Source organism: Monodelphis domestica, chromosome 5 (genome assembly GCF_027887165.1).
Source record: "Monodelphis domestica isolate mMonDom1 chromosome 5, mMonDom1.pri, whole genome shotgun sequence".
NCBI lineage: Eukaryota > Metazoa > Chordata > Mammalia > Didelphimorphia > Didelphidae > Monodelphis > Monodelphis domestica.
In genome coordinates this window covers 295,891,243-295,916,127 of record NC_077231.1, presented here as the reverse complement: position 1 = coordinate 295,916,127, position 24,885 = coordinate 295,891,243, and the positions used below count along the sequence as shown (strand labels likewise).

Sequence of the window (24,885 nt, the reverse complement as noted above, 5' to 3'; positions counted from 1 at the left end):
AAAAAATCTCTTTGGGATGTAGACCTAGGAGTGGTATTACTGGATCAAAGGGTATGCATTATTTTATAGACCTTTGACATAATTCCCTATTGCCCTCCAGAATGGTTGAATCAGTTCACAACTCCACCAACAATGCATTTGTATCCCAATTTTGCCACATCCCTTCCAACATTTACCATTTTCCTTTACTGACATATTGGTCAATCTGATAGTTGTGAGGTGATACTTCAGAGTTGTTTTAATTTAAATTTCTCCAATCAACAGGGATTTAGAATATTTTTTTCCTAGGACTATTGATAGTTTTGATTTCTTTACTTGAAAACTGCCTATTCATATCCTTTGACTATTTGTTAATTAAAGGAATGACTTGTATTCTTATATATTTGAATTAGTTTTTCATATATTTGAGAAATGAGATTTTTATCATTGAATTTTGTTATTAAAATTTCCCCCAGTTTGTTATTTCCATTCTAATATTGGTTGCATAGCTTTTGTTTGTACAAAAACTTGTAAATTTAATATAATTTAAATTATTCATTTTATATCTTTTATTGTCTCTTTTTTGGTCATAAATACTTTCCTTCTCCATGGATCTGACAGGTAAACTATTCTATGTTCTACTAATTTACTTATTTTATTACCCTTTGGGTCTAAATCATATACCCATTTGACCTTATCTTGGTATAGGGTGTGAGATATTGATCTATAGCTAATTTTTGTCACATTGTTTTCCAATTTCCCCAGCAGCTTTTATCAAATAGTGAGCTCTTATCCCTAAAGCTGGGATCTTTAGGTTTAACAAACACTAGATTGCTGAGGTAATTTGTCCCTATTCTATTCCATTGATCCACCCTTCTATTTCTTTGCCAGTACAAGATTATTTTGATGATTACTATTTTATAGTTCAGTCTAAGATCTGGTACTGCAAGGCCACCATCCTTCACATTTTTTAATTAGTTCTCTAAATATTCTTGATCTTTTGTTCTCCTAGATGAATTTTGTTATTATTTTTTCTAGATCTATAAAATAGTTTTTGGTGGTTTGATTGGTATGGCACTGAATATGTAAATTAATTTAAGTAGAATTGTCATTTTTATCATATTAGCTAAGCCTGCCCATAAGCAGTTAATGTTTCTACTTGTTTAGATAGAACTTTTAACTGTGTGAAAAGTATTTTGTAATTATGTTCATATAATTGCTATATTTGTCTTCATAGATAGAGTGATTTTAAATGGATTTTCCCCTTTCTAACTCTTGCTGCTGGGCTTTGTTGGAAATATCTAGAAATGCTGATGATTTATGTGGGTTTATTCTGAATCCTGCAACTTTGCTACCGTTATTTCAACTATTTTTTTTTAGTTGATTCACTAGGATTCTCTGAGTTAACCATTATATCATTTGCAAAGAGTGATAGTTTTGTTTCCTCATTGCCTACCTTAAGTCTTTCAATTTCTTTTTCTTCTCTTATTGCTAAAGCTAGCATTTCTGGTACAATGTTAAACAATAGAGGTGATAATGAGCATCCTTGTTTCACTTCTGATCTTACTTGGGAAGGCTTCTGATTTAGCCCCATTGCAGATGATGCTGATGGTTTCAGACCCTTTTATTCCTATGCTTTCTAGTATTTTTAATAGGAATGGATGTTGTATTTTGTCAAAGGCCTTTTCTGTATCTACTGAGAAAATCATGTGATTTCTGTTAATTTGCTCCTTTTCTAATTTTCTTTTAGTTAAATGCCCAATTCATTTATCTTATTTTCCTCTATTTTATTGTTTTACGCATTTTTTTTGTCTTTTCCAGTGGGTCAATTGTACTCTTCATGGAACTCTTTTCTTTATTTCATTTTAATTTACATCTTTTTCTAGTAGGTTCATTCTTTTTTTTTAAAATTCTTTTATTCATTGCATTTTTGTGCCTCTTTTTCCACTTGACCAATTTTGCTTGTTAAGCTCTAATTTTCCTTTTGCATTACTTTTATTTCTCTTCCCCATTTTTCTTCCATCTCTTTTAATTGATTTTTAAAATTCCTTTATGAATTCTCCCAGCACCTAAGATAAATTTCCATTTTTCTTTGATGTTTTGCATATGGTTGCTGTGTTCTCCTTATTTGCTAGTGAGTCTGAGCTTTACTATTTGTCTCTGCAGAAATTTTCCATGGTTAAGTGTTTCTTTTGCTGTTTGCTCATTTTCCTAGCCTTTTTTGCCTGTGGACTGGGAGTTCTGAAAACTGCTAATGCTGGCTCCTATGCTAATGCCTTGCAGGATTCTGTACAGGGTTCTCCCCCTCCCCCCCTCCCCAGAGGTTTCACTACAGGCTTGAAAAAAGGCAAGCACTATGAATTTTGGGGTTTCACTTCAGGCTGGTGCCAGCAGGTGGGACTTCAAGGGGTGGGTGTGGGGTCCTCTGCTGCTGGTTTAGGCAGGGTCCTGGGATCCTGAAGTTGGCTTATGCCCAGGCTCAGATCCTGGTGCAGTAGTTAGAGGGTGGTAGGTCCATTGTCCTCTGTGTGCAGTTTAACTTCCAGTTCCTTCTTATCCCATGAACATTCTCTGCCTACCTTTCAAGTTGATTCCACAGGAGAGACCCCTCACTCTGTCACCTTGTTGGTTTTGTGACTTCTGTCATTTTGAGACACTACCTTATTTTATTTTATTTTTTTAATTTTATTGATGAGGCACTATTTTAAAGTTGGTTTGAGAGGATTCTTGGAGCAGTTCCAGTTTTTGCTGCTATTAAGCCACCCTCTTGACTCTGCCTTTCTAGGCAATTTCTAAAATATCTTCTAGCTCTAATTTTGTGCCACTATGCTACCTTTGCAGGTGTAGTTGAATGTCCTCTCCCTTGAACTTGGACCACTCTCAAGAGGACTGGTTTTCCCAGAGACTGGAAAGCAATAGATTTTATTCAACAAATATTCATTAAGTGGTGAATAATCAAATGGGCTTACTGGATATTGCATAGATATAAAATTCTATTTTTCATCCTTGTGCCTTTGGGTTGGTTGTCTTTCATTGGCTCTTTATTCACCTCTGCCTCTTAAAATCTTCTTTCTAAGCACCAGCTATCTCCCACCAAAAGCCTTTTCTCACCTCCAATCCTTAGGGCTCTCTTCCTTTTGAATTCCCTTTGTATTATTTTACATATATTCAAATAAATCTGTGGTCTTCTTGATGCAGAAATTCACTTCAACAATGTGGACTGATTCCCCGTCCAAGCTTTTCCTCTCTGGGTTACTCTTGTCCCTTTGCTTTTATAATACTCCCCCCTGGGAATTCCCCCAATGTCCTGGAGGCTTTTTCTTGCCTTCTCTGGGTGTCAAGAACATATCAATGAAGCTCAGTGGTTGTCTTCTTGCCATCCTGCATTTTTGCCATGCGGCCAGTTCATCTTTTCCTTTCCTACATTCCTTGTTTATACCATTAACTGTTGTCCTTCAGAGTTTCCTATTCATTATCTGTGGTGGGCCATTCACCCCTGCCACTGGCTTCCCCATTGTTTTTGCCTATATTTGGTATTTAATTCCCTGTTACACATTATATGCCTCCAAAAGAATGTAATTCTCATGAGGGCAGAAACTATTTCATTTTTGTCTCTCTATCCTCCATGCCTAGCAAAATAACTTCTGCATGGGAAACACTTAATCTTTCTTCACTTGAATTTAATTGAACCAAGTCTATTCTTTCAGACTTGGGAGATTATTTTAAACAGAGTCCCAGGTGGATTGAATGTCCTCAAATTCATACATTTTAAATTTAAATCAAGAAAGCACTGTTACTTATTGCTTTCGTAACCTTAGGAAAGCCACTCATCCTCTGTGGGTCTCAGTTTCTTTATCCAAAAAAAGAAAAAGTGAATTTTAGGTGAGACGATCTTTGTATTCCCTTTTGGTTGAGGTCTGTGAAACTGTGACTTGCCCAAGGTCGTGTAGCTTAGTAAGCTTCAGAGCCAGGGTTCTAACTCAAAGGTCTTCAATCCAGAAACAGTCTCTAAGCATACATGAGAAACATATAGCAATGGATGGAGATTCTTCTAGGCCCAATTTTGCCACAAACATTTGGGTTAGGCATATCACAACCTCTCAGGGCTTCTGTAAGTGAATGGGCTGAATTAAAGTAGTGGTTTCCAGACATTTCCTAGTGCAAGACTGATTTTAAATATACAAATATTTCATGAAGGAATCCATTGTAGTAGTTATACCATTAATACCTAGTATTAGACTGAGAACAGATATGTCAAAAAGTTGTAATGAATTCAATAATGATATTAAATGGATTTGCCTTGTGTTAATACATTTATTTGAAGGGAAACAACCCACATTATTTATTTGGCTTTCTAAAGGAATGGTTGTTTATTGATAGATCTGCAAATGAATTCATGGACCCTTTGCAAAAACTCCTTGGTTCTTCTAGGGGTCTTGAAGTTCACAGACTAGAAACCACTGAATTAGATAATTTGTAACCTTCCTTGTTGGCCTGGACATGTATGGTGTGGAGGAGAGAATTTGAAAAGCCTGGATTTTGAATTTGAAAGAATTTGAAAAGGCTAGAAAAGCAAAGACTCCAGAACTGTCAATCAAGGAGAACATTCTATTTGGAATGAGGACTGGAAAAGACAGTTAAGAAGAAGGAGTCAAACTGAAAAAGCTTGGTTTCTTTGCCTTGGAGACAGAAAGGAGAAGGGTCTCCCTTTGCCTTGGAGACAGAAAGGAGAAGGGTCTCCCTTTGCCTTGGAGACAGAAAGGAGAAGGGTCTCCCTTTGCCTTGGAGACAGAAAGGAGAAGGGTCTCTCTTTGCCTTGGAGACAGAAAGGAGAAGGGTCTCTCTTTGCCTTGGAGACAGAAAGGAGAAGGGTCTCTCTTTGCCTTGGAGACAGAAAGGAGAAGGGTCTCTGCCTTGGAGATGGAAAGGAAGAAGGGTCTCTTGGCTTGGCGACAGAAAGAAAGAAGGACAAAAGTCCAGCTCTCTCTGATTTCTCTGCTGTGTTGCTGTGATTGAATTTCCAGACCTGTTAACCCATTTCCCAATCTGAACTATATCTATTCTCCAGCCTAGGAATTATTCTAGCATTAGGGAAACCCCAAACCCTCTTTCCTTCATTTCCTTATCTTTCCCATCTTCCTCAATAAATCCCTTAGTTAATCTTAAAGAAGAGAAAAGAGTATTTATTTGAGACATCATTAAACTCACCATGAATTGATTTAGAGAGATCAACAGAGGAATCAACAGGAAGGGCAGGGAAGAAGGAAGGAGGGACAAGGAGGGAGAAAAACCAGGGAGGGTAAAGGGAAGAAAAGGGAGGAAGGAAGGAGATTGGCAGCTCTGATCTTAGTTATCATTTATCAATCAAATAATCCTTTATTGCAGTGGTTCTAGGATTATTACATGATCAGTGGCCTGGTATTAAATGAAGCCCGTATTCATGATTATGCTCTTCAAATTATTAAAAATAAACCATTTTCTTAGGTGCTTTAAAAATGGATCCCAAATATTTGTTCCTTAAAATATCAGGGGCTCCATGAGTGTGTATGTAATCTCAAGAAGACTAAAAATAGAGGCATAGATCTCCTTTATAACAAATTATTCACAGGAGTGTTTTTCATGGTAGCAAAAACCTGGAAACAAAATGGGCATCCATCCATTGGGGAATGGCTTAACAAATTTTATCATATAGATTTAGTTGGACATGCTTGAAATAGGAGAAATGATGATTAAGGAATTCAGAGAAATACATGAAGACTTGTGTAAACTGAGGCAGAATGGCTAAAGGGCAAGCAGCATAATGTTATAATAATGTAGCAGCAGCAGCAATAACAATAACTGATGTTAGCGGTGTTTTACCATTCCAAAGCAATTTATTTATGTTAGTCCATTTGGTCATCACAATAACCCTGTGAGGCAGGTGCTATTACTGTTTCAATTTTTTAGCTGAGGAAAAAGGATAAGACTTGGTGGTTTCCCCAGGACCACACAGCTAATTAGTGTCTAGGGTAGGATTTGTTCCTAACTCTACACCCAGAGCTCAATCCATTGTACCAAGTGAAAAGAATACTATGGAGGGCAGTGAGATAGATATGGGGGGGGGTGTCTTGGGTTCAAATATGACTTCAGAAACTTCTTTTCTATGTGACCCTGGGCAAGTCACTTGGCCCCCATTGATCAGCCCTTATTGCTCGTTTTCTTTGGAGTCAATACACAGTATTGATTCTAAGACAGAAGGAAAGGGTTAAAACAGACCCCACAACATACAAGATGAACTCAGGTTAAATGTAATGAATAATCTTAGTCTCTGACTATAGATGAGAAAAGACTTGTCCTTCCCCAGCTAGAAAATGTCCCATAAGTGAGATCTTTTTGTCTTTGTCAGTTGAAGGAGATCTATGAGGAGGTGCGGTTAGAACATGACTGTGGTGCAAAAGACATCAAAAATACTTTAAAAAATATGTTACATGACAGATAAGCAATACGATGTGTATTTTTACAAATGGAAGATTAGAACTCAAAGCATAACTCTATGCAAGGCTATGGAAATTCACAGGAATGTAGCATTCAGAACTAGATGGAACCTTAGGGCTCAATTAGTCTAATCCCCTCTTTTTAATCAAGAAATCAAGAAAACCCAGGCTCAGGGATTAGAGTCGATTTGTCCAATGTGACAATCCATTAGTCAGTCTGGGTCTGAGACTAGAACAGTCACCTTCTCCACACTGCCAGTCATACCACAAGAAACATCAAGCGTATTTGGGTTGGGATGCTATTTCCCAAATTCAGAAGATGCATGAATATTTTCCAGAATAAAACCCAAACACTGGGTGACCTGAAGAGAAAGGTAATTTCCAATCTTCTAGGGGGAGTCCTATATAACAGAAATAATGAGCATTTATTAAATAATTAGCTTTATAATAACAGCTCTTCCTTGCACACTGAAAATCTCTTTGGCTATGTATTACTCTGTGGTTTGGTTACTTTGGAGTATTTCTCTTCTCCAAATTTATTCCACTGAGAACTGCCCATTGGCAGGATAGCGCTGTGATTATCTCACTGTTTATGATGCCTTTAACAGTATAATGGATTTTGCAATCGTGAGTAGAATACTTAGAAGACCTGCCCTCCATGATCACTTCAACAGGCATGTAACCTGCCACCCTAGGACTAGTGATTTAAAGATGCTTCCTTCTGACACTCCTCCTCTCAGCCTACGTACCTTTAGAAATATTGTATCTTCAACTACCCAGGAGCCATCTGGTAAAATGATTTCTTAAAGCAACTGGGTAACTTTTTAGCCCATGAAATGGTCCAGGCTTCTATTGGACCAAAGCCAAGATTCTTTGAATTGATCTGCAATGCTTTTCTTCCAGTAGGCATCCATATTTAGCATCACCTAATAAACAACCATTAAAAAATGCTTCCCATGTCTCAAGAAGTTGTAGGGTGTCAAAGTACAGATCTAGGGTTATGATGCCTAGGTTCAGGTGACTCAGGCTTCAGGAATTTAATTGATCTTGGATCAATTAAATCATTTAACTTTTTCAAAATTTTACCTATTTGGTCCTTGAAAGAATATCAGAGACTATTTCACCTGGCATTCTCATTTTGGACATGGGATTAAGTCACTTGTTCAAGGTCACAAGACAGGGAAAGAGTCAGGATTTGAACTCAGAGTCTTTGACATTCAATTTAATTTTTTTATCACTGTATTACAGGCTTCTTCTGTTTCCTCATTTGTAAAATGGATATCTTATGATTCCTGAGAGAGGTACTTGTACGTCTTAAGGTACTATGCAAATATGAGTTAACGATAAAAATCTTCCCATATTTTCTTCAACTTCATCTTGGCATATTGAACTCAATGGCTTTTACTCCCATAAATGGGTCCTTCTTTGGTGACTTGAATATAAATATGGATAATTGAAGAGCACATTGATCGCTTGGGAGAATTCTTAGTTCAAAGGCCAAGTGGCATCCATTGCTCCTCAACAAGGGATTTGGATCATCTGCAGAATTATCTCTACCTGAAGGATTTAGCTTTAATTCTAGCAGGAACAATACTGACAACACAGGCAGGTAGTGTGTGTGTATACATATATATTCTCTCTGAATGTATATTTGTAGAAGGCAAATTGTTAGGATTGTCAGAGAAGGAGTAGGGGAAGGAAAAACTATATAAAATACAAAAAAAAAAGTGGGAACAAATTTGGAGCCTGAAACATTTAGGATAAGTCAATTTGGGAAGATGGAATAAAGCAGTTAAGAGAGAATTCACAGTGGAGATGTTTTGGAACTCCTGAATAGTGTTATGGAGGAGAAGAGAGGGTAGAAAGTGGAGTCCTTTAAAGTGAGAAGTAAACCAACCTTCAATATAAGAGCCAGTTCTCTCTAAGGTCTATTCAGATTAACTTGTTCAATTCTACTCTTTGGTTTTAAATTCCTCTCTTAACCACAAAATACAGGAGATATAGTTGGTAGCCCTGAATACCCATTGTAAAGACAGGTAGTTCCTTTGTTCTGTGAAGATTGGATTTAGCTTTCCCCAGATTGTAACAATGAAGGTACTTAGCTATTCCTTCATTGTGAAGATTTAAATTGTAATCCCCTGTCTATTTTTAGATTTTAATCCCCAAAAGTGTTAACCTAGTATTTAAAGTAGATCTACCCATTTTAACCACAAAAGGTGTGAACTAACCACAAAAGGTGTGAATACCCATTTCATACATTGAGTGGTCAGTCCTGGAGAGGAGCGTCTGATGTGATTGGTAGATGCAAAATTTAGGGGAGGTGACACAAGAGAAAAAGGTCTTTAAATAGTGGAAACAAAGACAGGAAGGGTTCATTCAGTCACTCAGAGATGGACTGGAAGATAATCACTCAGACTTGGAGTGAAGACAGTCACTCAGAGCTGGAGGGAAGACAGACACTTGAGGAGAGACTGGAAGACAGACACTCAGACTTGGAGTGAAGACACTTGGCTGTGGAACTGGACCCCTGGAGGAGTTCGTGCAGGAGACATCAGACTGCTTTCTTTTTAGAAGGTCACCATGGTGAGTGTAAAAGGCTGACTTAGTTCCTTGTCCTTTCTAGAGGTGTGAACCTCTGATAAAGACCCATTGTCTTGAGACTCTTTTCCCCTGACTGGTGCCTTAGAATTTCTACCTGTCTCAGAGGAAGCCAGAACTTTCTCTCTCTCTCTCTCTCTCTCTCTCTCTCTCTCTCTCTCTCTCTCTCTCTCTCTCTCTCTCTCTCTCTCTCTCTCTCTCTCTCTCTGTCTCTCTCTCTCTCTCTCTCTGTCTCTCTCTGTCTCTCTCTCTCTCCCCTCCCCTTTTCTCTCTTCCTTAATATCTTCCCTCTATTGTAAAAATGAACTACTATTAAATTCCATTTACTTGAATAATTAATTTGGGATTTAGAAATTAAATCCCTGGCAACCACCAATTAAATATTCAGCAAAACCATAAAACAAACTAACAGTTTGGAACTTTATTTTTTATCCATCTCTGCTCAGTCATTTGGTTTAATAGACATTCCAATATATTTACTAACTATAAAGTCTCTTATTCACAATTCTCTTGTAATTGAATTAGTACAGTGCCTGGCACATAGTAGGTGCTGTGGTAAAGAATGGAAAGGCTTGCAATTTGCAAAACTGTGCAAGAATTGAAAAGTGCAAACCTGGGTATGATTGACAGTGGCATGTGACCAAGGGTCACATGGGAGCCTGAGCTGGAGGATCTGGGAAGACTTCATCTTGCCCCGATGGACTTTTTCTTCTGGTCTCCTGAGGATGTCAAGAGGAAGGTCTGAAGAGGGATCTGAAGAGGATTTTCCCTGTGTTGAACTGAGGAAGGGTTCCTGTATCTAGCTGCTGTCAGCATTCAGTCTCAGGACTTGTTTGGACATCTAACAACAGATCCTGGCTCTAACTGTTTTTTGGACCCCTCCTGAGTAAGATTTGGGAACTTGGTTAAGTTTTAGTTTAGTAACCTAATTAGCATAGTTAGTTAGTTTTTTAAAATAAGAATAAGTAAATCCCTACGCCCTTATTCCTTTCCCTTCCAAAACAATAAAGTAGATTTTTATATGTTTTTTCCTCTTGTGTTTCCTTTATCCAAGATCCTATCATAACAGTGCCTAATACATGTTTAATGACTGATAAATTCCAGTGTTTCTACCCAGCTGGTTCCTCTACATGAAGGAACAGACATATCACTTATGGAGAAAAGAGAGACATCTCATAGATCCCAGTCTTTTATTCTAGGCTTTCTGTCTTTAAATCCTTATTTATCAGTGAGGTTTGGTACAAGTGTAGACCCTCTAAGTTGGTCTCATCTATGTAGAAATGAAGGGGAAAGGAACAAGCATTTATTAGGCATCTCTCATGCTAAGTGCTTTGCAAGTATCTCATTTCATCCTCACAACACTCCCATTTTATAGTTGAGAAAACTGAGGCAGACAGAGTTTAAGTGACTTGTCCTGGGTCTCACAGTTAATAAGTATCTGAATCTGGATTTGAATTCAGGTCTTCATGATTTTGAGCCCAGCACTTAATCTACTCTGCTACCTTAATGCTTTGTTAATAGAGAATAAGTTTTAAAGGTAAGAAGACTTGTCTTCAAATGTTCTAGGTGCTCTCTAGGACTTTTTTTAGGAGGTACTGACTTACACTGATAGAAAATTTTCCTTACTTGGGAATTCCCTATTCTAATGAAATCATATGTCTAATCCTAATCCCTCTACCCTTTTTTAGGCATCAAAAACTTTTCTTGTTCAAATGAAATAATACACACAAACACAAATGGTTATTGCCAAAGATAGAGCCTCAACTATTGCTTTAAATATCTTTCTAGCGTGGACCATGGAGCAGCAGTGAGGATTCTGGGAAACACAGAAGAATTTGATGACTCAGGAATTTGAATTCTCCTCCTGGAGTCACTGCTGTTGATGGACTGATTGTAGGTAAATTAATTTCTTTTCATTAGGTTTCTTCATGTGTGAAATGTACAATGATATTTAGACTTAAAAGTAGGGTTCTTGGCAAATGCAGGAGTTGCAGGAACAGGCTTTCTGTCTGCTAAAACCCTACAAACCTAGTGTTTCTCTGGCTTAGAACAGAGACCACTCCTACTGTGCTGATCTTTATTGTGGCAGAAATCTGAAAGTAGCTAGTTCTACTCTTCTAAACAAAGGCAGCTCTCTTGAGATGCCATTCCCTAAGTCCCACCATCTTACCGTGGCAATAAACAATAATAAGGTCCTTTCAGATTTGGAGGGCATTTTGCATCCATTTTCCCTTTTGGACCTTTCTAGGTACAATATCCCCATTTAACAGCTGAGGCAACTGAACTTCAGGGAGGTAAAGTGATTTGCCTAAGGTAACACAGCTAGTAAGCATTAGAGGTGAGATTTGAACTCCGGTCTTACCAGTGTCAAGTTGAATCTCCCATGTGCTGCACAATAGGGGATGATAGAAATGCATTCACAGTTGGGACTTTGATTCTGGTGAAATGATGTGGTCCAGTTGAGCTGTCACAAAAATCTCTGTTCCATCACTAACTCCTTCCCTCCTTAATCTCTAAGAGGGTAGGAATTCTCTCCCTTTTGTATTTGTAGACTTGACACCTAGAGCAATGCTTGGTACGTAGTTAGTGATTAATACATAAATGTTTGCTAATTGATTTTTGTCAGATGTTTAACACATCTTTGACCAGGGAGATGAAGAACCAATGTGGATGGCTACATGCCACCCATCCCTGCCACTGGGCAGGAAGTGATCATGAATCCAGCTTAAATAGTTTGCCCTATTGAGAGCATCTTTCAGACATTCTACTAGAGAAGTGTAAGAAGAGTTGTAGGATCCTAAGAAATAATAATGAGTGAATACATTAACTAAGAGGACAATCTTTAAAAAGTCTAATACCTTTTTGATCTCTGAGAAGACAGCACATGAGCAACAAAAATTATCCAGAAGAGAAAGAATGTTAGAAGTAAGATTTATGATTGGGGGGGGGGGGAAGGATGAGTGGAAGAGAAGAGAAAGAGAAAAAGGGGAAGAAGAGAGAAGAAAAGGGAGGGAGAAAGAGACAGGCCAGATTCTTTTTTGATCCACCCAGTCTTGAGAGACCTCATGGTTTCAGTAAAAAGAAATCCTGGAAACAGAGACAGAGAGCCCAGGTTTGAATCCTGGCTCGCTTATTTTCTAATGTGACCTTAGACAAGTCACTTAGACTCCTTGGACCTTGATTTTCTCTTGTGGAAAGTGAGTAGATCAGACTAAGAGACCTCTTAGGTCCCTTTCCCAAATCTATGACCCTTTGTTTTGGAAGAAGACCCCCAGCACATTGGTTGGGTACCCTGTGGCAGACTTCCAAGAGGATCATGGGCAAGAATCATTTAGAGGGCAGAGTGAAGTGTTTCTGATCTACATTGTTGAAGGGGGTAACCATAATGGTCTGATCATGGTGTCATGGAAATATCTCCAGGACAACTTGATCTACTCAAAATTAATGTAACCTGGTGCAGGTTACGAGCTCTATTGGTCTGTTTCCTGATTAGTAATATGGGTAGCTACGTGGAACAGTGGAAAGAGTGCCAGACCTGGAATCAGGAAGGCTAATCTTCCTGTGTTAAAATCTGGCCTCAGACACGGTAGCTGTGTGACCCTAGTTAAGTCCCTTAAACCTGTGTGCCTCAGTTTCCTCATCTGTCAAATGACCTGGAGAAGAAAATGAGTTTCTGCCAAGAGATTCACAAAGAGTCAGACAAGACAGAATGACAATAATTTGGGGGATAATAATAGCACGTACCTCTCATGGTTGTTTTGAAAGCTAAATGAAATAATAGTTTTAAACCAGTCCACTGCTTAGCACATAGTACACACCATAGAAATATTAGCTATTATTATTATTAATAATCTCCAGGGGCCTCAGTTTCCTCATCTGTAAGATGAAGGGTTTATACTTGCTTTCCCAAATCCCTGGTGGTTCTAAATCTATGATCCTATCAGGTCCGGGTTCCAGACTGAATTATTTGGTGAATGGAACCATGAGAGACAAATACTGTCTCTCATTCAGGTTCTGTAACAGTAGCCCATTTTCTGATGGTCTATGAGTACAACTCTGGCTGTTTCAGACTATACCTCAGCATACCAGACCTCTGCATAAGGCTCTTTTCTCATTCTGGTTGTGGATCTCTTATAAATTCAGTGATAAATTGTTTATAATCTAGTAAAGATTTCAGTAGTTTAAAAAAAGTCACACAGCCGGGAGTTAGACTGTGGACTTTTTTTTTTTAACCCTTACCTTCTGTCTTGGAACCAGTACTGTTTTATGGTTCCAAGGCAGAGGAGTGGTAAGGGCTGGGTGGTGGGGGATAAGTGACTTGCCCAGGGTCACACAGTTGGGAAGTGTTTGAGGCCAGATTTGAACTTAGGACCTCCTGTCTCTAGGTTTGGCTCTCCATACACTGAGTCACGTAAATGCTCCTGAGCTTGTATTTTAAAAAATGGTAGCTATATTCCAATATAATTAATTTACTTTGAAATCTTATGTATTTTATTAAAAATATTATTCTAAGAAGGGGTTCATAGGCTTTCCCATATGGTTAAATAAGTCCATGAAGAATCCCTACTTTTTAAAAAAGGCAAGTTAATATTTTTAAACCATTACCTTAAGCATTGGTTCCAAGGCAGAAGAGCAGTGAGGGCTTGGGGGGTTAAGTGACTTACTCAGAGTCACACAGCCACAAGCATTGGAGGCCAGATTTGAAGTCAGAATCTCCTGTCTATAGGCCTGGCTCTCAGTCTACTGAGCCACCCAGCTGCCTCCTAGTCTGTTGATTTGTCTGAGGTTGCACAGGTTGGCAGAATCTCTCTGCCAACCAGAGAGATTCAGGAGGAGTGACATTACCAGGGGTTTTAAGAGAGAGATTGCATGAAGCGTCTCTCTCTGCCTCTCTGTCTGTGTCTGTTTGTCTTTCTGTCTCTCTCCTCTTCTTGATGTGGCTACTTTTGGTCAGCCAATGGAGACAAGGTTGGCAAACTCAGATTAGTTATACTCAGCTCGCTGATGATGTGATTATCTTTCTTTTCTTCTAACTTTTACTAAAAATCATTATAAATTAATATATAGACTCCAGAGAATTTTAAACACAACACTAATAATAAAGGGGCAGAAACAGGATTTGAACCCAGACCCTCTGATTCCAAATTTAATGCTCTTTCATTATACAACAATACTTTTGTCTTCTGGGATCCACTCATTGTCTCTGGAACAATGTGATTAATTCTTCAACTTTCAGCTTGATGATGTTTCTGATGTTGTTAAGACAGTGTGGTAAGGAGAGTGATGAAGGCTCTCACGGTCTGTCCTACTCTCTGCTTGCTGTTCTGAGAAGAGGGCGAAAGTTATTTTCAAAGCTTTTAAGTCCCTTCTTTGAGAGAGACAGAGAGAGACAGAGAGAAACACAGAGACAGACAGAGAGAAACACAGAGAGAGACAGAGAGAAACACAGAGAGAGACAGAGAGAGACAGACAGACAGATAGACAGAGAGACAGACAGACAGAGACAGAGAGAAACACAGAGACAGAGAGAGACAGAGAGAAACACAGAGACAGAGACTGAGAGATAGAGACAGAGGGAGAGAGTGAGAGTGAGAGAGAGAGGGTGGTGGTGGTGGTGGGTGGGTGGGGAGAATATGTGTTTTGGTCTAGTTCTGCCAGATTGTACCCTGCCAAAGCAGAAACAGTTTGCGACCTGTGGGTAAGGAAAAAAATCTATAATTTTTCTGGACAAGGTGTTGGTTTCACTGTTCATTCTTTGGCTCTGTCCAATTTAGAGAAGAGCACTGTCCAACTTGGCTCTCATAAAAATTGTCCATGCTTTTTTTATGTAGGCAGCAGCTTAATCCTGGACCTGTCAAATCCATTTACTGTTATTTGTTTGAGAAGAGGATAGAAGATGATTAATGGGCCATTTGGTCTTTAAAATATTAAAAAATGAGGTGCCAAATGTCAAAACTAACCCCTTTGTCCTTTTATATTCCCTGCAAAATCTTGGATCCTTCCCTATTCCTCTCCCCAATCCAGAGAAACTTCATATAGGTAAGAGGAGGCCTGTGGGAGAGAGATCTGCAGAGATGATTATTTTCTAATTTGACATAGAAACTTGGATTGCAAGAACTATAGGATGGAGAAATAGAAGGGAATTTCTAGTCTAGTCCCCCATTAAAATGTATGTTTTTTGATGGCAGGGACAGTTTCCCATTTTTTTTTTTTGGTTACACCAGCACTCAGCATAATTGTCTGGCTGTGCTTAATAGTGTACACTTAATAAATCTTTGTTGATTGGCTGGCCTTAGAGTTCATCGAGCTTGTCCACCTGCCTCATTCTTCAGAAGAAGTAAGATGACCAAAGGGGGAAGAGGTACATTCAACTTCATATAGGAAAAAGAGTTGTAGGTCTAGGATCTGAACCCAGATCCTCTGATTCCAGCCCTTTCCACACCACCATTTCATTCTAGTCATCATTTTTCCTTCCTTCCTTCCTCCCTTCCTTCTTTTTCCTTCCTTCCTTCCTTCCTTCCTTCCTTCCTTCCTTCCTTCCTTCCTTCCTTCCTTCCTTCCTTCCTTCCTTCCTTCCTTCCTTCCTTCCTTCCTTCCTTCCTTCCTTCCTTCCTTCCTTCCTTCCTTCCTTCCTTCCTTCCTTCCTTCCTTCCTTCCTTCCTTCCTCCTTTCCTTCCTTCCTTCCTTTCTTCCTTCCTTCCTTCCTTCCTTCCTTCCTTCCTTCCTTCCTTCCTTCCTTCCTTCCTTCCTTTAAACCTTTAACATTTGTCTTGAATTGATGCTAAATATCAGTTTCAAGACAGAAGAGTGGTAAGCACTAGGCAACTGGGGTTAAGTGACTTGCCTCAGGTAAAACAGCTAGGAAATGTTTGAGGACAGACTTGAACCCAGGTCCTTCCATCTCCAGGACCTGACTCTCTATCCAATGAGCAACCTACCTGCCCCTGTTCCATTCTTATTTCATACCAATTCCCCTCTGCAACCAGACGACGGGAAGAGACATTTAAAAATGGCACAAAGCAATTTACTAATGTGAGATATTGTCTCACATTAATAGACATAAATAGACAATTAAGGATCTATTTGCTGCTGAAAGGAGCCGTGTTATGTCGGGGCTGGGGGCTGGGGATTGCTTTGTTTTATCTGCCACTTGTAGAAGGTTTCATTTATAATATCAACAGAGCCCTGATGGGACCCGGCTGGTCGGGTCTCATGTTTGAATTCACTCATTCATCCCACAATCTGTGGGTTTGAACACTGACCAAAAATAGAATTGAATTAAAAATAGACAGTACGTACATTCCTGCCTTATGCCATGGTCTCCTGGCTTTCACTGAATGGTGTTAGGGAAGCAGGAGGCACCCGGGTTGTTTTGACAGCTTGGAATGCAAAAGCAACATCCAAGTTTGTGTCGAATGCTCCATCTGCTGAGGATTGCAAGTGGGAGTGGGAAGAGGGAGACCTGCTGCAAGTCAGGGGAGGGGGTGCTTCTTGTTTATCCAATGTGATTATCCCCCCCTTTCTTAACTGAAGAGGGAAAAAGACATAACAAATACCATCACTGAGCTCCAGCCATCTTGCCAAATGTGACAGCTGAACGCTTTTACAGAGCATCACTCTGTCTTCTCAAGATTGCTCACTCCACTGCCCCCAAATATGAGAGGCGGGTAGGCATTTCAGACTGTGGATCCAATTTCTGGCTAAGAGGGTCCTGTCACTCCCATACATGGCCATCACTGATGGCACCAAGGATCAAATGGGACAAGTTTCAAGTTATCAAGCCAATCTGTGGAGTTCACAGGGGAGGGATGTCTATAGATGGGCTGTTTAAGTGCTCTCTTTCCCCTGATGTCCTTGAAGGCAGCTGCCTTCCTTTGAGTAGCCCTAGAGTTCTGGGTAAAATTTCCCCCAGTGAATGATGGTGAGTTTTAGAGCTGTCATCTCTCCTTTTAAATACGTAGCAAGGTCGTTAAAAGCTCAAAGATGAGAACATCCCTCTTTTAGCGACCTGCCGCTAATGACTAGATGCCAAGTCTGAGGGCAAGAAGACGTTTCCTTTTTTTAGAATACAAACTTGTCTATGACTTCTTGAAACAGGTCTACTCAGTGTTTGATTTCAGCTGCCTAAAAATATTAGATGGGCACAATGGATAGAGCACTGGCTGTGCAATCAGGAAGACTCATCTTTCTGAGTTCAAATCCAGCCTCAGACATTTACTAGCTGTGTGACCCTGGCCAAGCCACTTACTCCTGTTTGACTCAGTTTCCTTATTCACAAAATGAGCTGGAGAAGTAGATGGCAAATTGCTCCAGTATCTTTGCCAAGAAAACCTAAAAATGAGGTCCCAAAGAGTCAAATACAACTGAAATGACTCAATAGTCACAACAAATATTAGATATAGTACTTACATATTTGCATTGGAGCAGAGCTTTTGGGCATAATTCCAAATTGCTCTCCAGATGATTGATTCAATTCTATAGTAGTCATTTTTGATGGATTTTTAGGCTTATATTGACTTAAGAATTTCTCTCATAAGTAGAATCATAAGATCATAAATCTAGCTACAGAAGGAATCTAGAATGCTATATGACTCAAACCCTTAATTTTGAGGCTCAGAATAGCCAAGCCACATATCCAAGGTCACACAGATAGGAAACATCAGATGTGAGATTTGAGCCAATATTCTTTCTTTCTTTTTTAATTGAAAAAATTTATTTAATTAATTAATTTAGAATATTTTTCCATGGTTACATGATTCATGTTCTTTCCCTCCCCTCCTCCCCCGTAGCTGACATGCAATTCCACTGGTTTTTACATGTGTCATTGATCAAGACCTATTTCCATATTATTAATATTTGCACCAGGGTGATCATTTAGACTCTACATCCCCAAACTTATCCCCATCAACCCATGTGATCAAGCAGTTGTTTTTCTTCTGTGTTTCTGCTCCCACAGTCCTTCCTCTGGATGCGGATACATTCTTTCTCATAAATCCCTCAGGAATGTCCTGAATCATTGCATTGAGCCAGTATTCTTTCCACCATATCCTAATAGTCTTCCTAACCTGACATAACTCAACTTATATTGGATTTGTGTATTTGCCATTGAGTTAAAATTTTCTATATAATACTTTCTCCCACTAAGTACTTCTTTCAGGAAAAAAATGATCTTCTTTTTAGATGACGAATTTGGAGATTAAATACGGTGAGTGATTTGTCCAAAGTCACAGAGGCAGTCAGCATTCAGCATTTGGCTGGCTGTGCAAAACCTGTCTTGTTCTTATCATACCACTTGAGACTACATACATGATTAAGCACTGACTAGATACTTTTTGATGGCGATAAAGTATATAAATATAACAATACAGAAGGTAGATACTATCTAGCCCTCCTACATTCCCTCCCCGGCTTCCCCCCCTCCTCCCCCTTTTGATGCTCTAATCATTTGTGCGCCACCTAGTGGTCAGTATGACAAATTCTTCTTCCTTTTTTTTTTTCCCATCAACGAATTTCTTCATCTGGTACCAAATCAAACCAAAGATGCTTTACACTGATATTTTCTTGTTTCTATCTCATGGTGCTGTAGGAATTATTTTGATTCAACTGATCTCATTTTCTCACTATGAAATCTTGCTTATTTTAATTCAATGCCCACAAATGGGCAATATTAACTTTTTAATAATAGGACAATTAAAAATAGGATTCAGATGCTATCTAGGACCCCCTTTCCACCCCCAATTTACTTTGTTGCTGGGGAGACTGAGTCCCAAGGAGGTTAACTAACTTGCTCAGAGTCAGACAGTTAATAAATACTAGAGGTGATATTGAAGCTCAAGTCCTCTGATTCTGAAGTTAATTTTTACAGCTTCCTACAATTATTTCTAGGGACCCACTTTCTCAACCATGAGCATTAACCGCACTTTCTTTCTAGGTACTCAGCAACTTACCATCTTCCATAAGTACATTGCAGCAGCACTTATCGATTGGTTGATGACTTAGAATGGTTTTTTCACTGTTCAAGGCTTATCAGGGACTATAGGCTTAACTACATCTTAATAAATCAATAGTCCACCAACCCTCCAGTTATTCCAATTTAAAAATAATTTTTAAAAATTCAACATTTTTATATTTTAAAACTTTACCTTCTATATTAGAAATAATACTAAGTATTGGTTCCAAGGTAGAAGAGTGCTAAAGGCTAGGCAATGGGAGTTAAGTGACTTGCTCAGGGTCACACAGCTAGGAAGAGTCTGAGGCCAGGTTTGAACCCAGGACCTCCTGTTTCTAGACCTGGCTCAATCCACTGAGCCACCCACCTGCACCCCCCCCCCCCAGTAAAACCATCTTTACAAATGGACTAAATCAGTTTGACACCAACCAATGGTTCTCAAACTATCAGTGACTTAAAGTGGATGTCTATTCCAAGCATATGAAGATTTCCCCATGGAACAATGGGCAGATGAAAACAATTTATTCCAATGGTCATGAAAGTGACTGAAGCAGATGCTATGGAGCTCTTAGAGATTGGTCAGACATTGAAGATGCCAAAGTATCCCAGGCTATTGTCAGTCTTCCAGACTTTTGTCATGCCACTGTACTTGGATGACTCTGGAAGAGAGATTGGCTGATGACTCTGTGCAACTCTGCCTCACTGATATCCAACTCACTCAAGAGTCAAGACATCAGTCCCTGATGTTGCTAGTCCTCTTTGAAATGAAGGACAAATAACCAACCCATCAGGCTTGATGCTTTCCAAGTACAATTTTTATACCTCTATGATGCTGTCCTTTAACTCTGAGACATTCTCCCCACCTTCATTTTTGCCACTGAAATCCTTCCCATACATCTCTCAGGCATTCTCTGATCCCCCTAATCAAGAGCAACCCTGCCCTCCTTCAAATTCCTCTTCTACTTTCATTTGCCAGCCATGTGTTTTGTATTATAGCAATTTGTGCACGTCATCTTCCATTTTAGATTACAAGCACTCTAGAGGCTCATGGGGTCCCAAATAAATGACTGGAACATTTGATATTGTGCCCAGCCCTTCATTTTACAAAGGAGAAAATTGAGGTCTAAAGATGTTAAATAACTTGCCCAGAGTCACATTGCTAGGTAGGATTTGAACCTATGTCTTCCTGACTCCAGATCATCAATTGATCTAACCATTAAATCTTGCTTCCTTTTCTGTTCTCTCTCTCATTAAAGGATGGGGCCATATCTTAGACATCTTTATATCCCTTATAGCAACAGTTTTTGAAATGTAGTCTGGGGATTCCTAGATGTCCCCAAGACACTCTCAGAAGGGCCTTTTTTTAGACAAACAAATAAAAAAAAATTTATTTGTCAGTGAAAAACTAAGCCACAGAAAGCCCTTTTTTGGCTCTGGGAAGAAGGGGACAGAGGAGGAGGCTGAGCTTGACACTCCGTTAGGGGTTCAACTCTCCAATAGAGTTGGAGGAAAAAATCACAAAGTCCTCAAGTTAAAAATTATTTTCATAATTATACTAAAGTGATTAATTTATAATATGGTACGTGTTAATAGAAATAACCGGCATAAATAAAAGCTTTCAATAATTTATAAGTATAAAAGCTTTCTAAGACCAAAAATCCAAGTACTACACAGCATACAGTATAGCAGCTTTGCCAAAGAAAAGATAAAAACTCTTATTTCATTGGCTTCATAAACTCGCCAAAGAAGGAAATATCCTCCAGAAGTAGAGGTTAGTGCCTTCTCTGCAACTTCAAGTCACTGAGAGCTGCCTAGTACTTGAGGACATTAAATGACTTGCCCAGGGTCATGCACAACTATTTTTCATAATCAGGATTTGAACTGAGGTCTTCTTGACTTAAAGGCCAGCATACTATTTGTTAAGATGCACTACCTCTTCTTACACAAATTTGGTATTCTAATCATTTTTTTTATAAGGGTAAGAATTAAAAGTAAATGTGGCCCTGGTGTTTTGTGACACATTTTGTGTATGTTTGTGTGTGTGTGTGTGGTACCAAGTATGTGCAGTTCAAAGTTTACAAATTTCAGTTTGTAGAAACAAGGAATGGACAACTGACATTTTTTCTTTTCTTTTCCTCCATCCAACCAAATGCCATTATTGAGAGTGAACAGTTCAAGCCATGAATCTTAGGGCTTAAAGTCTAAAACTATATTAAAATCTAAACTGGTTCAATTTTCATTTAATACAATGCACTAAAGAGAACCAGGTCATCAGAACTTTGGGAAGCCCATGCAACAGGAGCCACCGAATTGCTGATTCAGAGTTAGAAGAACTCTCAGAAGTCTCCTAAGCCAACCCCTTCATTTTATAAGTATGGAAACCAAGGCAAAGAAAGATTAAGAGACCCCCCCCCCCAATTCACCCAGCTAAGAAGTAGAAGAAAGGATTTGAATTCAAGTCCTTTGAGACTAGAGCTATTATTTTTCCCACACCACCACCATATTGCTTCCCTTCACGTCAGGAAAGCTTCCAGGATAGATTCAGATACTCCCTGACTGCCAAAAATTTGGTACCAATTCAGTCTGATAGACCTCAGATCTTCTCACTGCAGAATGTGTAATTAATTTCTGTACCCTTGAACTATGATTCCCAGCATCCCACTTTCATCCTTACTTTACGTCATTACGTTTTGGAGATAAAGTTTCTGTAATCCTACCCTCTTTCTCTCTTCTCCTCCTATCATGGTCCAGAAAACTTCTCTTTACTGAAGTTTTACTCTTGTCTTTTTATTTCCTCTACTTCAAGTGATTATTAACAAATCTTATAAAATACAATGCTTGGAGTTATTGGATATTAATTTTAATCTTACATGAACCATTTAATATCTTTTAAGAAGAAAGAAGGATACAGAAAGAAGATTTCAAAAAGAAGATGACTAACATTTCTTTTTTATTGAGCACTGTATAAATTTATTTTAAAATAGATTTTTCATTTGAATTGTTTAGTTTTTATCATATTTATTTTTACCTGCATTTAGAATCTCTCTTCTTCACCCTCTATGGAAAAATGAAAACCCTCATCATAGACATGAATAGTCTAGCAAAATAAATTTCCACCTGATAATGCATGCCCATCTGTGTTTTTTTTTTCTATCTCAGTCTCTGTCTCTCTTTATTTCCATCTCTCTGTCTCAGACTCTTTGGATTTCTGTCTCTGTCTCACTCTCCATTTTACATCCATTATCTCACTCTCTGGAAGGAGAGGAGTGGTGTGTTTGATCTTCTGTCTTCTGGCCTCGTGGTTTTCTCATTGTTACATTGATCAGAGTTCTAAACTCTTTTAGGGTACCAATGCATTCCTTGTTGAAGCAAATGCTACAAATGATCTAATATACTTTTAGATGTCCTCAGGGGATATGGTACTATTAGACATTTTACAGCTCCTCAAAACTCCAAGGCATCACATATTCTTCCCTTCAAGGACCAAGCTATCTAAAATGCCCTTGTGTGAGCATGCGTGGATTTATTAACTATACACATCAATTATTCCCTTATGAAATATCCTCATGGAAGACTCTGAAACATATAGACAGTTAGATTGTTCAGTGGTTGGGGAGCAGAACCTGGAATATGGAAAGACACTAAGTTCAAGTCCAGTCTCAGACACTTAATAACTATGTGACCTTAGGCAAGTCATTTCACTTCTGTTGGCCTGAAGTTCCTCATATATAAAATCCTTATATAAAAATAATAATAACCTACTTCATACTGTTGTTTTGAAGATCCAATGATATATTTATAAGATGCTTTGCTAACTTTAAAATACTATATAAAAGCTCGCTATTATTATTATTGCCGCTTCCCAGGATTTTTAGCTTTTGCTTGTCTCCTTTTCTTTTTCCTTTCCTTGAAAAATAATTGGGTTGGGGGTGGTTACATGGCTCAGTGGGTAGAGAGCCAGGCTTAGAGACAGGAGGTCCTGGGATCAGATCTGGCCTCATACGCTTCCTAGCTGTGTGATCCTGGGCAAGTCACTTAACTCCAATTACTTAACCATTACCACTCTTCTGCCTTGAGACCAATACTTAGTATTGATTCCAAGACAGAAGGTAAGGTATAATAGTAAATAATAGTAAAAATAGGAGTAGAAATTGTGATTTCAATGGTATAGGGAATGTATGGGGGTGGGGGACTCCATCAACCAATACAGGCAGTCTCTGCAAGCTGGAGTTCTAGAGGTGCCCAAATATTGGGAAATTAGATGACTTAGCCAGAGTTTCAGATCCAGTATGTATCAGAGGCAGAACTCAAAACCAAGACTCAAAAAAATCTTCTTGCACTCAAGACTGACTCTATCTATGTCACTCATCATAAATATATGTTTCTTCTTCTGGGATTCATGGTATTAAAGAAAGAAAAGTAATAGGATGTGATATTAAGAACATGCTGCCAACAATAACTGGTATACAGGAAATGTTTAAAAATGTCCTCGAGGATATGTAAGATTGGAAAAGGAGATGGGTCTGTAGTGTAGTTAGAAGGATAAAAGGCAGCCCCAAATTGCACAAAATATTAAAAGAATGAAGCTAAGGCTGTATCATTCAGTAATTTTTCAGTCATGTTCAGCTTTTGGTGACCCCATTTGGAGTTTTCTTGGCAAAGAGATGGACGTGGTTTGTGATTTCCTTCTCTGGTTCATTTTACAGATAAGGAGACTGAGGCAAACAAACTACCTCTCTTGGGGTTTTCTTAGCAAGGATACTGGACTTATTTGCAATTTCCTTTCTCTAGTTCATTTTATAGATAAGGAAACTGAGGTAAACAGGATTAAGTGGCTTGCTAAGTGTCACCTAGGTAGTCAGTGTCTGAGATCAGATTTGAACTCAGGAAGATGACTGACTCCAGGTTTGGAACTCTGTCCAAGGTAGCTGCCCTTAGAGTATTAAACTGCATCCAGAATATTAAGTAGAACTTCTATGGGAGACTACTGGAAGGTCATGGACAAGAGTCATACTGGATAGTTAAGGTCAGGATGTGTTGGGATGTGCACTTACGGTGTTGTGTATGCAGCAGTGAAATCATAGATCATTCACAGAGATACACCGGAGGTCATTATGTGCCCAACACTGTTTAATGACAGGGGAGTTATTACCAGAAACATTGGGACAGATAGATCATTCGGGGCCAACATAAGTTTGTTGTGATGATTTCTTGTAACTGACTCCTACTAGTGTGATTATCTGGACAACCCAAAGTTACTGGATTCTTCCCCAGTTCTCTAGCTTTTTGCCTGTTGTTATATGACTTTCTCCTGAAAATGATGCTAATCTGTCCTTGAAAATGAAATGGAAAACTGCCCTGTTCAGCTAGCTACTTGTCATCTCTTCTGTGATTTCTTCATAACCAATTTTTGTCCAGGTTTTATTAAACATGCTCTTTCCCCTCAACTTCAAGGTCTTTCTCCTTTCCATTTCCCACAGTCTGTCAACCCTCTTCTGGACTCCCTTTCATCTCTTCACAGTCTTGACCTCATGGCTAACCCATTCACCTATTTGTTATCCTCCATCCTTGACTCTTGCTAGGCTTGGACAAACCTCAACTTGGATCTCCCCCACCATCTGCCTTTTCTCCTTTTATTATGAAGTTTAAAATGCCTTGGAAGAAATCATAGAATGATGATTTGGAACCACTTCAGATGTGGACCTTCACTGCTATATAGCAAATACTTTTATTGGTCTTTAATTGGCTCTCTCTTATTCCATTACCTTCACTCACTATTTCAAATTTCCTCTTTTTTCCAGGATCCTCAGTGCCAAACCAATCACATCCATCTAGCAAATGCCTGAACCTCCTGTCTTACCGAGAACAACCAGTCATCCATTGTGA

The 24,885-nt window shown here is 38.9% G+C and overlaps 1 long non-coding RNA gene across 6 annotated transcripts in view; it reads left to right on the top strand.

The window, feature by feature from the left end:
• The window catches only part of LOC103101232 (uncharacterized), a 202,465-nt gene that overhangs the window by 25,760 nt on the left and 151,820 nt on the right, over positions 1-24,885 (top strand). For 5 of the 6 annotated variants that reach the window (XR_008912485.1, XR_008912488.1, XR_008912489.1 and 2 more), the window contains exon 3: positions 10,839-10,947. This is a non-coding gene — a long non-coding RNA (uncharacterized LOC103101232). The remainder of the gene's footprint in view (positions 1-10,838; positions 10,948-24,885) is intronic. The other variant, XR_008912486.1, reaches the window with a different exon arrangement.